We start from the raw sequence: 11,970 nt of genomic DNA, 5'->3' as shown, positions 1-11,970 counted from the left end.
GTGTGTGTGTGTGTGTGTGTGTGTGTGTAGTACTGAGGATTAGATAAAAATGGGACTTTGCAATGAGCTACACTTCTAGCCCTTTTTAAAAAAACTTTTGAGATAGGGTCTTGCTAAGTCACTAAGTTGCCCAGGAAACCTGTAATCCTCCCGTCTCAGCCTCCCAGAGGTCTGTGATTACAGAGATTTAGCATTATGCCCAGATGGCCTCTGAATTTTCAGCTGCTTCAGGAGAATTTTAGAGTGAGGTAAGATACAGTCCTTCCCCTACCCTGGTCGACAGACCACATAGCACACCACCGTCTCAGATCTTGGCGGATATTCAGACTAAATAATTTCCTGAAAAGGGAAAAGGGGGTGATGACAGATGGGAAGTCATCAAGCCATATGCAAAGCTTTAATGACTTGAGAGATCTAAATAAACAGCTTCCTTTCCTCCATTCTCCAGCCTTCTGCAAACAGGCATAGGTCTTATTTTTCCACATCTTACTCATCAAATCTATGGGCTGATTTTCTTGTAAGAGCTGTTTGGAGGAGTATTGACATAACCTTCCTTCTTTTCCATTTATAAAGTTTTATATTTTAAATGTAAGTTATGATGCAACGCATTAGCCTCTTACTTTTTAATCTTCATTTTTATAAAGCAGAAAAGAGCAACTTCCAGTTTTAGCATTTTCAATATCCATCCCAATCTATTTTGGGGGTGTGTAATAAAGAGGACTGGACCCAAGTCCTTTGCACTGAGCTACATCCTCAGCTTTGATTTTAAAATTTATTTATTTAAACAATTTCGAGACAGGGCCTCATTAAGTTATCCAGGAAGGGGCTGAACTTGTGACTCTTCTGTCTCAGCCTCCCCGATTGCGGGGACTACAGAGGTGCCCCAGCTTCCATCATCAGCACACCTTACTGCGGGGTCCAAGACGAGTGGAAACTCACTAACACCTCAGTGCCTTCAGTTCTCTTCCAAATGTCATCTTCTTTTTCTTAGGGTTTTAAACTGCCATCGTCCCCAAATATCATCACAGCAGACTCTCTGTTTATGATTTTATTTTGAATTTCAATGCTCAAGAATGAGTACATTTCTCTTTTCTGGCAGCTAGGTAGTGCGTGACCAAGTCTCTCCTTGTAGCATAGAAGAATCGAAGCTGTGTGACTGCTTTGAGGGGCCTTGTTACAACCTCAAGATGTGCCCTTGGGTTCCTCTTCTCCCATCCTAGCTTCTGTTGGCTGTAAACAGGTGTGTCCACCAACGCGTCTCTTCTGCACAATTAAGTTCGCTTGTGAGCAATGACTCACACAACAGAAAAAGAAAATGAAATAAACGGAAGACCCCAGGCCTTCGTAATGCATGTCTGCTCTGAGTCGCCTCCTGCATCTTTCTACAAGAGATGGCTAAACTGTTATCTTACATAAACAAGTGTTACCTCAGAAAAGTTTAAATCCAACCTGGAGACTTGGTTCTCTTCAGACCTTGAGTCTCTGTCACTTGGTCTTACAGATTTGGGTAACTCTGGAGATAATTATCTAGAACATTTGTAGAAACACTCAAGTTTTTATGCTCTCAAGTGCTTGTAAAAATAAAACGAAAAATATCATGGACACATTTTACAACACAATATAAAAATTGTCAAATAAACATAACTGTCAAATATTTACAACACAGCATTAAAAGAGAAAAAGAAATGTATCCTTCGACTTTCCACTGGATTCCTGTAAAAAGCTGATTTACCAATCTCTACTGATTTTAGATAACACGCTGCTCCACAAAAGCATTTAAGTCCTCCAAGTTTTCCTCTTTTCTGCTGTAACAATGAATAATAATATTTGTCCACTTATTACTGTTTATGCATGTTCCCTGCAAGCCTGTGAATAGTGTTAAGGTTCCACTTCTCCTTCTATGGACCCAAGGTTAATATTTGTGTAACTTTTTTTTTTTCTTTTTGGTACAGGGGATTGAAGTCGGGATCTTGTGCTTGCGAGGCAGCGGCGGAACCAAGGATTTGTGTGGCTTTAATGGAAATGTTTCTGCCACCCAAGACAAAAGGGTTTTTCTTACTTATGGCAACCCAGTGTCTTAAAAACATGCCAAATTTTAGTTTGCTTCATACTTTATGTAGGAGTCTGGCATATTCTTGTTATCGGAGTTAAGGCTTTGTTTTCCGTAATTGGCTTTTTTACTTTTTTTTGATGGGTGAAGAAATGTATGCTTTCTTTCCTTTGCCACAAAATCACTGATCTAATCCAGCCTCTTAGTCACTCCATTTGTTGCTTGGATTCTGCTTCATTCTCATCTTGAAGACATTCTTCTTGGAACCTCTTCACTTCCTGTTCTAACTCTGGTTGTCTTCCAAGCCCTACAATGCAGCTAACTTCCTGGGATTTAGTTTAGCAGAATTCCTAAATTGTCTCACCATTTCTTCCCTTCTCTGCTTTACTTTGCTGTACTTTCTCCTTCCCTTGGGCCCAACTAATTTTCTCCAAAAAGACACCTGACAAATGAGCAGTCATGGTCTAATCTGTCTGAAAATAAGCTTGCTTTGTCACCATACTCTGCTGATAGCAGAGTTAGATTTAGAACCTGGACATGGAAATGACTGTCTGGGAGAAAACTTTACAGGCCACTTCTTCTTTGTAGATAGACCTGCTGTGAGATTTAGACCTTCATGTTCCCTTTGAGCTCAAGTTCTCAAGCAACACATGTTGAACTCTGACCAATTCCACTTCTCTGGCCAACCTGACCCCAATTTTTCTAGGACTGCATTTGATCACCTTCATGCATTAACAAAGTTGCAGATCCCTAAATGACCATGAAAGGGAAATGTTTTGAATCCATCCAGGACCTCAAGGCAGCCAGGACAGCACAATTGAAGACCCTCGGGAAAGAGGACCCCAGAGCTGCTGCAGGAAGTGGCGAGGACAAGGGGATGAGAGTGTGCAAAGTGACAGGAGTGGTGGTGGTGGTGGGTGGATTGACAGGGGTAGGTGGTAAATTTTTAATTGAAACATATACCACACTTAAAAAAAATCATACCTAATACACAGTATCCCCTTGACCCTGGATACCATCTTTTAATTTTCCATTCACCGACTCTGGCCCAACTCCTTGGCTGTAGAAATCTCTACTCATGCTTGTTTTACTGGGAGTCAAGTTCAGTCTCTGGCTCCCACCTACTCAGTCTTTGCAGTTCTCCTTTTAAGAAAAATCTTCCTTACCATCTTTAACAAGTGTTATGAATCCTTTTGTTCTTGTGGTACCCAGAGTGGGGAAAAATTCTCTCGCCGAACACTTTTAGGACTGACACAATGACTGCATTATCTGGATCTCAGCTCCACTTCTACTAAATTTGGAATATTCTATAAAGTCTTGACAGTGTGGATCTATGATTGGTTCAAACAAAAGAAAGTGAGTTCAAAAGGAAATCGGGAGAAAATCCTTTGATCTCCTCTGTACACATGCACATATAATAAGCACTAAAGACTTGATTGTGAGGTACTGCCAGAAGGGCTCAGTGCATCTTATAATTCTCCCACATGTCTAATCAACAACTAGTTAGAAAAGCATGGGAAGAAATATCACGAGTCAGAAGTTAACCAAGGTAATTAAGTTATATTAAAATAAGTTGAATAGCTATGGCTCTTATTCAGTGTGACTTAATAGAGAAAAATCAATGATTGGCTTCAGTGCAATAGGTAATGATTCTTGTTTTGAATGGCTTTTAAAAGCATGTTTTTCTATTCATTTTCAAAAGTTATAGGAGGCACCTTTACTTTGCTAAGCCAAAGTAATTTACAAGTCAAATTCAGAGGTTTCTATTGTCTTTCTTCATTATTTCCAGGTGATTACAGAAATTAATTCCAAATTTTCACCTGTGCTTCAAGGTTTCTGACTCAAAAAGCAATGTTAATACTGCTTCTTATTCTCATAAACTTGTAAGATAATGAAGTTGCTTCTTGTTGTAAAATAGATACAAGTCATTTTATGTTGAAGCGTAGGTTCAAATATGCAACAATTACAGAGTATAGAAAGAGCATTTTTCTACACGTAAATGATTAAAGGAAAACTTTAAAGGAAGTGTACTTAGTGAAAGTGCATTTTCTCTCCTGGAAGTGAGGCCTAAGTCTAAGATTTTCAAGGATTGTCCTCTTCAAATAGGTCAAGGGTGCCCAAGATAAGACAGAGGGTCGAGACAGCACTGTCAGATTTCTCTCACTGTCTTTGGTGGTCCAGGTCAGATTTTTCTGTGGCATGTGGTTCTGTGGTCTGTGACCCTTGAACAAAGTGGAGACTGTTTTCCTGGTCCTGACTCACTGGTCTGCAAGTCAGTGAAGGGTCCACCAAAGCGAGCACAAGGGAAATCGAAACTCCTAGAGGGGTGTGGCTCAGAGGATGGCATTATTGAAGATAATGATACACAGTGCATTCACTACTGCTATTCTCTTATCATTTCATCATGCAATTCTGTTTTATTAAAAAAACAAACCCCAAAACCACGTGGCACCGATCCTGTTAAGAGTCTATCCAGTTTGAGTAGTAGCAGCCCAGCTCACACCCTCTCTTCTTGGAGGCCTAGATGTTGGGTTCAATAAGTTAATTAGATCATTTTCTGAGTCAAGCTGAGGTTCATTTTTCTGAGGGTTCTGAGTTTGAGGTAACTATTTGGCTGTCAATTTGGCCAACACAGATTCTCACTCCCCTTTATTCTGGCAAACCATTTATCACCAAAGGCAACTTGGGGTTCTTATATCTTTATATTTTGAAATAGGCTAAATGAGTCACTTTGTCCTGGCTGGAACAAAATATCTGATCCCTATAACTTAAATGAGGGGTTTGGGCACTCCAGATGTCTGGCTGAGCAAGGTACGCCACACCAAAGTCCAGTAGCAAGCTATGGACCCCCAAAAGGTATGCAAGCTGCCTGAACAGGTGTGGAGAGAGCTCCTTGGCCACGCTCATCGTGCCTCTCTAGTTCCCTAACAACTGATGACTCTCTGGCCTCAGCCAGTCTCCATAGCCACCCGTATCTTCTCGGTCTATCTCCTCCTCCATGCAGATTAGATCCCCCCTCTATATCCTGTCACACGGCTCCATAAAGCGGAAGTGATTCTTCGAAATCCTCCCAGGAGTTGGTCCTGTCTCTGCACCCCACCCTCTCTCCACAGGTCTCACAGACAGACACCCAAAACTGCAGAGGGGTGGTTTAATTTGGCTCATGGTTTTCAGGAAATTCAGCCCATGGTTGGTTGCTCCAAGGCAAAAACCGTAATGGCAGAAGGGCCCGGAGGGAGGAGCTGGGGACAAGAACGCTCGCCCAGTGACCATCTCTAACCAAGCCCCACGACTCATCACCCTGTAATCCAATCACCTTCCAAACACATGAGGCTTTTGGGGGACACGTCAGATCAATGTAAGCCATAAAACAGCCAACACATTCATATTGCTGAATCCAATAGCAGTTCCAGTTTTTCTTCCATGATCTTTTAGTACCATTTGGTAGAGTTGACCATCTTTTTGAAAATTTCTGTTCTTGGCAAGCAATTTTAATATCATCGTAATTTTTTCTCCTATATATGTTCTTTTTGAAGAAATGCATCTGCTCTTTATTGCTGAAACTACCACGCTTTGCAGATGACACTGAAATAAACATTTCCGGCTTTCTCTGAGATGTAGAACACAAGTCAAATAGCTTATCTGTCTGCTCACTTCATGAATTTCTCAAGCTCTGGCCTGAACTTATTACTTCTCCTCCAAATCTATTCTTCATCCTTTTTTTATTTTAACCTTAATTCAGAGATTGGCCCTGGAATTCCTTCTTTATATCTCCCCGCTTTCTCCATGTCTTATTAGAAAATTCTAACCAATGTTTTCCCACTTCCCCCGGCCTCAAAAATTATACTTCTCTGCAACTCTGAGGACATCATTTCTGGAGTAAGTATCTACTAGTTCGAATAACAAAGTCTTTTTGTTCTGAATCAAAAATTAAAATGATAAATGAATCCCGTCAAGGAAATAGGTGAAGAATGTGTTCGTGGACCAGCTTCAGAATTGTTTCAATGCTGTCCTCCAGGAACTCTGCCTGTCCGGTCTCCCTTCTCACTTTACAGCAGCTGTGGCCACTAACCTGCGGTAGGTGCTTACTACTCATGTGAACTTCCATTAACTTTCCTAAATATATGTACGTGCGTCGAAAAAGATGCCTGGTGTTACTTTGACATTTAAAACATCATATAGATGGCTGAATATTAAGTGTGTTCTTTGGCAACTTGGTTTTTTAACTTTTGGTATTTGATTTGTGTTGTACATATGTGTATAAATACATATACACACAATCTTTGGCACTATATGTATATGTTCGTAAATAAATATAGATTTATGCAGAGATGCATATGTGGGTAAATACATTTTATGTATATGTAAATGTGTATAACTATTACTCTAGTTCCTTTATTCATATTTCTTTATAGCATTCCACTAAATGAAAACTATTCAGCTTCTTTTACTGTGAACTTGCAATTTCTGACTATATGGTATTAAACATCTACACTTGTCTGAACAATGGTGAACATATCTCCTTGTGTTATTTTTGAAACTGTTTCTTGGATGCGTGCCTAACTGTGACGCTGGATTTATACAGACTTCTGAAGACGTGGACTTGAGCTCGGGCTCTTCCTGTCAGCATTGCCCTGAGTGCTGGAATCGTAGGCATAGTCTGCCACATCCAGCCAATGAAGAGTCAAAAGATTCTATTTGTTCACATCTTTGAACTACTGACTTTGATTTCTCCTTTTCCTAGTGGTCAGTGTTAAAGCGGTAATGTGCAGAACTGCCTTGAGAAATGTAGATACACAACTAATCTCTCCACTATTCTTGCAAAGGTGAATAGTTTACGCTATTTTACCTCTCGTATCTACCTGTCCTCCACATCACTTTACCTGCTCTCTGGTTATGAGTTATTAGAAGACTCTATTCTTCTAAGACACCGGCCAACGCTGGAAAGGTCCTTGGTGTGAAAGGTCCTTGGTTTGTCTTCCCCACTGAGTGGAAGTTGTCGGAATTGTTTGGGTCAGGCTTCACCATCCAGTCATTTGGAGCAGCGCTGTGGCCCTGATTCCAGCACCTGTTGCCCAACTTTCCCTAACCCAGAATCTTTCCCATCTCCCCTTGGGATTGTTGCTCCCCTGGGCCTTGTTTAATTGAATCTCCAGGAGCTACTCTGGTAGCTTTGAGTTCACCCAAATATTAACTCTCTAATTTCTATCTTCTTTTTTATTCTTTCCCTTTGAGACTCTTTTACAAACTCAGCTTTTTCAAAAGATGTTTTCCAACTTTTTTCTGTAATGCTTAGGGGTTGATAAAAGATTTCTTTTCCTCCCAGTGAGTCCTTCTTTGCCCATCATGCCAGAAATTAGGACTTCTATTTCCATTTTATTATGTTGCTTACTTTTATACTTCTGCATTATTTCATTCTAATATCCTAAAAGTAGTTTTCTGATATTGGCTGCCAGGGTGATGATAATCTAATTTATTCAAACTAATGGTGAGCAGGAGAAAAAAAATGCACAAACTGCTTTATAAATGCTAAAATGCCATATAAAACTTTTATCACTTTTACGGAGAGCTTCCTACATATGACACCTTTCTGAGTTCTTTGCATATGTTTACTTTTCACACAACATTCCTTCATCACCACATATGCAAGACAGGAGGAAAGAAGTTACTTTTCTGATCAGCACCTGGCCTAGTAGAGGCTGAGATGGGTTTGCATGCAAATCCCTTGATTTGAGAATCCATACCCCCGCCCCCCACCCGGTACCTCAGAGTCTCCAAAGAGATCTGCGAAGTGCATGAAACATTTATTTAAAAAGCCTACTCTTCTAAGCCAGAAGCAGCTCCCTGACACTGAAACTTCTGAAGAACATTTATGTTCAAACGCTTGGCAGAGGAACTAAGCAAAGAGGCCACAGTTTTTTGGACAGTGGCATCAGCATCATCATTTCCAAATTTTGCCCAGTTTTAAAAAATTTAACATACCAACTGAATCATCCATGTAATAATGAGTGGGTGACATTTTAGACAATTCAAGGTCATGTATTCTATTTCATCTAGTGGACACCCAGCCTACACAGGTGGAAATAATTGGGAGAGGAAGAAAAGAATTTAAAGAAATATATGCCAAAAGTTAACAACTTTCCCAATGGAAGATGAACTCTTCTAGCCATAATTAGAGATGTCTGAGGTACTTTTTTAAAAAACCTATTTCAAAAATAAACAATTCTCCATTTCTTCAAAAATAGGAAGAGTCAGTTCTGGAGTTCTAATGTACAGTGTGTAGTTACTAATGATCTATTTTATATTTGAAGACAGCTAAGAGAGTAGATCTCAAACGTTCTTCATGTATACACATACAAAGATGAGTATGTGCAACAGTGGACGTGTTAATTAGCTAGAGTATGGTAATGATTTCACAATGGATGTATATATCAAAACAAAACACTGTTCCCTAAACATGGACAATTTGTATTTTACATTTTATACTTCAATAAAATTAGAAAAAGGAAACAAAGTACATTTATTCCATGACATCCACTTGCACAACTTAGTTGATCGAACAATGTGGATCCTAACAGGTGAAAGGCAAAGCCGAGAACTGTAGCTTTAATGAATAATTTAAAAAATTAATTAAGGAGAAATTCTATAAGATCTCAACTGATTGTTGATTAGGGAGAGGAGACTTAATCCAAGCTGCATTACGATAGCTCTTATGTGAGTAGGCTGCTTTTAGACTCGAAGTGCAGCTACTTTTCTTGTTCAAGGTTAACATTTAGCTTATCAAATACATGTTTTCTGCTAAAATATTCACTGCTCAGCAGTTAGAGATGATTCTGGCATATTCTCTGGCCCTTTCTGTATTTCCATCTCTAATATCCTCTTGACATTCACCTTCTGTCCTCTTGTGGCCATACTGTTGCTAAAATAAAAGGATGAATCATTCTAGTGGTACTGGAATGGAAACTCCTGTGGATTTTCCAAGTATTGTAAAACATACTGAGCAAATTATTAGGGAACTGTAAGGCTTAATGGACTACTTCTTGATGAATAGGAGTCATTGCTAATCAGCTCTAGTGGAAAGATGAAGGTCTGTTTTATGCCACTGCCAAAGATTGCATCTGTGGAGAATGTGACAGGATATTACCTTGCTTTTATTTAAAAACAGAATCACTAAAACAAAACATCCATTAACCATCTTTAATTTACAACTGGGAATCACTGTCAAGTGACTGTTGTTTGGAGAATCAGAAGGTGGAAGGAAAAGGTTTGGTCTTCATTCACCACGGAGACAAAGCCTTCTACAGATGGTGGCTGGGCCTGTCATAATCTTTTATCAGATGAACTTGTTGGCAAATCATGTCATTTTCAGCTATTATTTTTATTTGTGTGTGTCTCACATCGGGGGCCTATGAAGAGGGTGGGCAGGGGAGGAGAACTGCTTTTTAATCACCTTCATGGACATGGGTAAATTAAGCCTCAGGTAACCTCAGTGAAAGCCTTTGAGAGTTTTATCTGCTAAAAAATGTCCTTAGACTCTGGGCCTCATTTATCTCATCAGTGATGTGAAGCAATTGCACCTGTCACACACCCCTGAGTACTAAATAACACATGCAGACAGAGTAAAAGCTAATGGCACCTGATCAGAGATAACCAGTTCAGTGCTGTGAAGGTCTGTGTGCTTCCAAGATTCATGCAGAACCTTAGTAGCTGCTATGGCTTCTGTCTAGATGTCCCCTCCAAAGCCTCCTGCAGTCATAGGTGGGATTTTCCAGAGGTTGCTGAACCTTGAAGGTGTGACTGATTGACGGTGCAGTGCTAGGATTAAGGGTGGGTGATTACTAAATCAGCCCACCGACTGGTTTGGCTCCACTCTAATTCTGGTAGCCTGGCCACAAGGTAACAGAGAAAGAGGCTTGTCTTGCCCTTGCTTGCTTTGCTTCTTCCTGCCCACCATGAACTGTTTCTCCTCTGTGATGCCCGTCTGCCATACCACCCTACCTTGGAGCAAGACAATTATGAACTGAAACCTCTATAAACTGCGAGCTAAATAAACCTCTTCCTCTTTAACTTTGGGTGTTGAGTATTTTGTCTCAGCAACAAGAGAAAAGTAACTAAGATGATAGCCCAGGTAATACATTTAAGAAGTGTTGACCTGTGGAGGTAGTTAAATTGTGAGGGTTCTACCCTCCTGAATGGGATTAGTGCTTTCATAAAAGTGCTTTAGGAAGATTGTTTGACTGCTGCCCTCTGCCATAGGAGGACTCACCAGAGAGGCTCCATCTTTGGAGCCGAGAGCAAGTCCTTATAGTCTTCCGCCATCTTGGTCTTGACCTTGGGCTCCTTTCTTTTGGATGATGAGCAATGCATTTCCATTTTAATGGTTGATACATTACTCAGCCTGAGGTACCTTGAATGGACCAAGATGGTAAGAGATTAAGCCGCAGACCAGACACTCATTAAGTCTACTCAGTTACTTCTTGCTACAACTTATAGTTTTAGGAATGTAAACATCTGACTTATAAATATAACTTATTTTTATGGTGCCTTAGAAAAGTTGCCTATTTGCATTTCCTCAGTCCACATGCAATAGTCTGTGATATTGTGGAATAGCACCTTACACGGATGAAGTGCTCATCATCTACCCACACCTCCCAGGGAAGAGACAAATCATGGATTCTTCAGCTACTTTCCCTGAGAGGCCTCACTTTACATTTTCAGTGAGAAGGATCTTGTTTTGAGGAGTGACTCTAATTCAATGCCAGCTACTTCTTGGGTTAAGCCAAAAAGCGCATCCTTGTAATTTTCAGGCATTATCATTTTTGGGGAAATATATAGGATATATTTAAGCACATCCTGTGCTTTCCTCTCTATGTCATCTTTGTACTTGCTATTTTTGATGCTTAAAATATTCATTTTATGCCAGCTTTTGAGGTGGCCTGGGGCATACTTATGTGAAATATATTATTGTGGTTTCTCTAGAATTCAAATTTAATTGAATGCTTGTCTTTCTGTTTGCTAAATCGGGCGAATTTGTACTTTCCAGAGCACCAACCATCCTGCTAACCTCCTCTGATCTGTCTTTTGCATGTGTCTCTGATGCACAGAAGTTCAAGTCTCACTGCTAACTGATCCCTCATGAGAATGTACCAACTTCCCACAGTGGCTGTAATCGTTATACACTGCCAACATGTACTAATCAAAATAAAGGTTAAAAAAAGAGTGGCTAAAATAAAAAATAGTGGTTATACAAAATGGAGAGTTGGGAAGAAATTGCCAGGTTGCAAGTGGGAGGGTGTGCAAGTGTGACAGCCATTCGGGTAAATAACGTGATGGCTCCTGCAACACTAAACATAGCCCAGGAGCTGTGCTTTCATTTCCATGCAAAAATCTGTAAACAAATATTCGTGAAAGTGGTATTTATCATAGTCCCGAATTGGAAATAATCCAGATGCCTTTCAGTGGGTGCGTGGTGGAATGAACTGGTACATTACATTTCCAGATGTGCATCATTTCACAGACCCGATAGCTGGATCCTTTCTAGCACCAATGAAGTCACTGCTTAAAAAGTTTAATCAACTAATTAAATAATGTTTACAAAGCCCATGTGATCTTCAATGTTACATTAGCTCTATGAGTGCCCACTTTCTCATCTCTAAGGAAGGCAGATCACCTTTGATGGCCGAGAAAACATCTGTTCATGGCAAGGCAAGCATCCCCATACCCCTGGCACACAGCACACAACTTCCATAAATTCCTTGGTCTCTCCAGTGATTTAGCGATGAGCAGAAGGTTGGCCTTCAGAGAGCAGGAAAAGAGCTGAGGTGCCAGAAGCCACTTGGGTCAAAGTTTTAAAGAAGCAAGTATGTCTTCTCCCGCTGCATCTTCTGTCCAGCAGCTACGTGCAGACTGAGTGGAGATGT

Source organism: Fukomys damarensis, unplaced genomic scaffold (genome assembly GCF_012274545.1).
Source record: "Fukomys damarensis isolate Sample0158 unplaced genomic scaffold, DMR_v1.0_HiC HiC_scaffold_25, whole genome shotgun sequence".
Classification (NCBI taxonomy): domain Eukaryota; kingdom Metazoa; phylum Chordata; class Mammalia; order Rodentia; family Bathyergidae; genus Fukomys; species Fukomys damarensis.
This window is presented reverse-complemented; position numbering follows the sequence as displayed.